This window comes from Palaemon carinicauda, chromosome 44 (assembly GCF_036898095.1).
Source record: "Palaemon carinicauda isolate YSFRI2023 chromosome 44, ASM3689809v2, whole genome shotgun sequence".
Classification (NCBI taxonomy): Eukaryota; Metazoa; Arthropoda; class Malacostraca; order Decapoda; family Palaemonidae; genus Palaemon; species Palaemon carinicauda.
Genome location: NC_090768.1, coordinates 41743754 through 41748977, shown reverse-complemented (window position 1 = coordinate 41748977; position 5224 = coordinate 41743754). Strand labels below are relative to the sequence as shown.

At 32.2% G+C, this 5224-nt stretch overlaps 1 protein-coding gene across 1 annotated transcript in view; it reads right to left on the bottom strand.

Moving 5' to 3' along the window:
• The window catches only part of LOC137634087 (soluble guanylate cyclase 89Da-like), a 164357-nt gene extending 162818 nt beyond the window's left edge, over positions 1-1539 (bottom strand). The window contains exon 1 of the mRNA XM_068366302.1: positions 1279-1539. The gene's annotated coding sequence lies outside the window, so the exon portion shown is untranslated. The remainder of the gene's footprint in view (positions 1-1278) is intronic.
• Between the last annotated feature and the right edge of the window lie 3685 nt (positions 1540-5224).

Sequence of the window (5224 nt, the reverse complement as noted above, 5' to 3'; positions counted from 1 at the left end):
CGTGGTTTTTAGCAGTTATCCTATTTTCGAATAAAGCTACTCTCTCTCTCTCTCTCTCTCTCTCATGTGCTGTTTTAGAGAGAGAGAGAATCTCTCCATATTTCAGCACACAATTCTTGATTTAGAAAACAGGAACAAATTTGACTCCGGAGATTTATAGCCTTTTATAACTTCAAAGATCGTGTGACAGAGTGACTCGATTTCCTAATTAATTAATTAATATGAAGATAAAATTATAGAATAATTAGCAAAGTTGATGTAACGCTGATGGTATATCTCATACTGACACGAAGATGAAATATCGTAACGGGTTAACAATGATTTAATGAATAATGAGTCTCAGGGTATGAACGAGATATGAGTAAAATGAACGGTGCTCACTCATTGGTTGAGGCGTATCGAATATCCAGCATTCCTCACAAAGAGCTGACTGTGATCTCACGATTCCTTCTCTTAATGGCGTTTCTCCTATTAATTCAGTGGAGGTAATCGACCTTAAGTGCATTGCTGCCTGGCATAAGGAATATTTTCTCAGATAAGTCGAATTGTTGTTCGTGTAAGCATAGTCGAAATGATACGTTTATGGACGTATGTAAACATTCCGACTCATTTGATAAGATTTGGATCTCTATCTCCTGTTCTCTCTCTTTCTATGGAATATTTTACGTATCTATGCTCATAAAGCTTATAAAACTAGTAAATAGTTTTCAAAACTAGTAAATAGTTTTCAAAACTAGTAAATAATTTTCTTTATAATCTGTAATTAAGTATCCCTTTCACAATAAATATCCAATGATAAATACGTTTAATGTAAATAGAATAGGATTTAAAACTTATATTAAAAAAAGTATTCATGGCTAGATATATTTTTTATTTAAAAACATATTTAGATAAATAGTAAAATTTCAATTGTAAATACACTTTATGTACGTTAAAAATTATTTATGTAAATATACTGTGATGTATATGCTATAAATTGTATGATTTTACGTGTGTATTTCATAATAAAGGATTAAAAAAATTATCCTCTCTCCCATGGGTAGAGAACACTAAAAACTAATGTAATTTCTCTCTGATACAATTGCAATCTCGAATGATGTACGTCAAATTTAAACCTTAAGTAAGTTCTTCAACAAAGTTTAAATCGTAAAAACTAACTTGCACGCTTGCACTTCCAGTTGCATGTTTTGTTATGACATGTTTAGAATTATTTGGCAAGAATAAGTAAATACACATATACTAAATAAAACACTAATGAACAAAGTTTCAAACACTCACCAGTCTTGTAGATTCCTTGGATATTCTGTAAAACACAAGTTACGATTTACTCAGAAACTTGAAACATGTAAAGGAAAAACGTTGTGCACACACACACAGCTCAAGTTTAATCTCCTTCCTTTCCCAAGCACTGAAAGAGAGAGAAAGAGACGAACAGACAGAAACAGACTGAGGCTCATGAGCAAGTGTGAGGTAGGGTGGGAGGTAGAGTGCGGAGCAGCAGCAGCAGAGAGAGGGAGACGCATCCGCTCTCGTTGCAGGATGTTGCGATACTGAGGTGAAAAGAGTAAGGGGCACTTTATTTAAAGGGCCTCGACTGCCTTCAAAGGCGAATTGGGAATTGTCCAGTTAGCTTATATACAGTCATTCCTAGTGGTCTCATTTCGTATGAGAACCGTATTAGATTTCACAAGAAAACGTATTTTTTTAATGAAAACTATCACTGGGAAAATGGAACTGAAGATATGATCATGACCGGTCATCTCTATTAAATCCTTTTACATATTGTTTTCATAGACGAAATTGATCAAGGGCATATCCTCTTGTTTCATTTACCGTGGTGTTTTTTACATACATAACGTTAAGGGAAAATGTGTTTTGTGTGTATATCTGTGTGTGTGGCCCAGCATTTATTTTATTTCCTTCAACATTAACTCTTGTTCTTCAACAGGTGGGATAAAACCACAAGACAAGTCACTGCCATATTTAGCCCTATTATTGTTATTTTCTTTTTTAATCCTTTAGAACGGATTGGAACCAAAAAAGACGTAAGCATTCCAGGTCTCAATTTGCAGTAATTTTGATCCCAGTTTATGCTTGATGCCAGTACTCATTCACAGCTTGGTCGATTGGTTGGCAGCAGGTCATAACTGAACCACAGATCTTGCAATTGAGAATCAAGTGCACTCTTTTCCTTTTTCCTTCGCTGTGTGTATATATATATATATATATATATATATATATATATATATATATATATATATATATATATATGTATATATATATATATATATATATATATATATATATATATATATATATATATATATATATATATATTACCATTCAACTGTTCCTCATAACAGTGTAGCTCCGAGAAAGAAAGACATTCCTCCTTTAGTTATAGAATAATTGATGAACTCAATGCAACAAAATCTACCACAACGTCAGTTGCTTTACACACACAAGACTCATCAACAGCTCGTTCACAACTCCACTGAATCCTTTAACCCTATCTTGCAAGCATTCTCTAAAGTTCCTGGGTGTCAGAGCCATCCATTTCACGTCATTCATCCAACCCATTCTATGCCTTCCCCTTGTCCTATCTACTAGCACCTCTGAATTATATTCTATATATACTAATACGTTATCCATATTTCACTTCATTATAAGAGTTGATTCAAAGATCCTTTCATACATTCTTACCATTCTTTCGTATACATCCTCTTACATTTTTGCTTCTAATGTTCTGTGACTTTCATCTTTTCTTAACATTCTTTCGTATAAATCCTCTTACATCTTTGCTTTTAATGTTCTGTGACTTTCATCTTTTCTTAACATTCTTTCGTATAAATCCTGTTACATTTTTGCTTCAAATGTTCTGTGACTTTTACCTTTTCTAGTTTACCCAGAGGGTTTAATTCAAATATTTTTTATGAAAAGATCTATACGGGAAGTTTCAAATTACATGGGAAAAACAACGGATCTATGAAAAGTTTTTGATGGAATAGATAGAGGTACTGTGGTAGGTGAAAATGATGTATAAGATTAGGTTGGTGAGAAGGATTAAGTATTTGTAAAGGAAGCAACGAGTTTGTCAAATATTTATGTTGAAGGATATTGAGTTTCATGTAAAACACGTGTAAGACAGGTGTGTGTTGTCTCTCAAGCTGGTTAAAATCTGCATGGGTGGAGTGATGATAGAACTTAAAGAAAGGTTATATGATGAAGATACAAAGTTTAGGGATTAGAAAATGGCCCATGAAGGAAGTGTGAGAGTGCCGAAGTTTGCAGATAAGAGAAAATACTGAAGAGAAACTGATAAAAGTTTGAAATAGTTTGCAAGACGAGGAGGCGTAGAGTTTAAGTGAGAATGAGTTAGATAATGAGGTTGACTGGAAACTATGAATATTAATATGGATGATGAAAGAATTCAGACGGTTGGTTTGCACAGGCATCTAAGAAATTATACATATAATGGGAAAATGAAGAAATGAATCACAAAATATGTTGAATGAATTGCTGTAACATTACTGTATATGTGTAAACATTGTAAACAAGAATGAATAATGAAAGGATTTCAAGCGGAAGCTTGTTTTTTAACGTAATGGCTAACTGTTGCTTGCAAATATAAGAAACGAGGTTGAAGCTGATTTTATTAATATTATTTGTCTAGTTTCTGTGGTATAAGCCAGGGCCACCCGTACTAAGTTTGTTTGTTGTGAGCGATCAGACAAAAGTACCCACCATCACCAGTCCACAGTGGCCAGACTGGAGATGAAAACTGGCCAAATCCCAGACACGACTAAGGTCATATGTCATGTCTGAGGCCTTTGTTCTGCATTGGACTAGAAACGGCTGCAATTTATGTTGTTTTCAAAATGAAGAAGAGTTCCTTTTCATTAGATCTGTACCTCTTTTTTTCGGGGGTTGGATGGAATGTAGCAGTCGTAGACTTGGGTAAAGTTAGTCTACATTGTTTTGATGAGCTTCATCAAATTTTCGTAGACAATCTTCTGGCTCTATTGGCGATTAGCACTTACACTCCGAATTTCTGGTACTGTTGAAGCTTCCCAGGTTGGTAGGGAATTGCGCTCTGAGGGGTGGTCCCTTAAAAAAATCCCGTCTGAAGCATTTTTCATTGAGATATATTGTTCAACACCAGTTCATGAGGCTGGTCTAAATCAAGAGGAAAAGATTTATGTTGTAGATAATGATAAAGGCAAATTGAGCACCATTGCCATTTACCTCAGACCCCTCCACCTCTCTCTTTTGCAGGAATTTCGCTCAATCGTTTTGTGTATAATATATATATATATATATATATATATATATATATATATATATATACTGTATATATATATATATATATATATATATATATATATATATATATACATACATATATATATATATATATATATATATATATATATATATATGATATATACTGTATATATACATATATATGTACAGTATATATATATATATATATATATATATATATATATATATATATATATGTATATATACATGTATATGTACAGTATATATATATATATATATATATATATATATATATATATATATATATATATATATATATATATATATATAATCTTTCGTATGCAATCTCCTCAGGAAATTTACTTTTCACCTGGGCCTAACCATTGGGTCGACACCGCCAACAGTTAGTGAAATTATTTTTTGTCATAGTACACTTTACTATATATTTTTTTCCTTCAAATGTTTTTAAATTTCTGGTTTTATAACTGACCCATTAACATTTGTCTGGCATTGATTAAAAATCATGAGCCTAAGAATTTATGATGATTATGTGAATTTTATTCTTTTCAAAAATAATTTGATGCATAATAAGCTTACTTTGCCTCACTCATAGGTTTGATTTCAATTCTGTTCATAAAATCAAACGACTGTATCTATCAATTTACTCAAATATTTTTTAAGATACCTGTCTTTTTTCCTGACGCATAAAACACTCCTTACAATGAGCAATATCAAGTTTGTGAAAAATACTGATAAGTTCCTACAGAATTTTCAGTTAAAATGCAATAACAATCATTGGAAAAGTCTTTCTTTTGTAATTATTAAAGGATCTCTTGACCTTATTATGCTAAGGTAAATCAGTTTTTGACAGTGACCTACTACTATTAATAACTTAAAACGTAATTACATATGACAGGAAGCTTAGCGTAGTTTCTGTTTA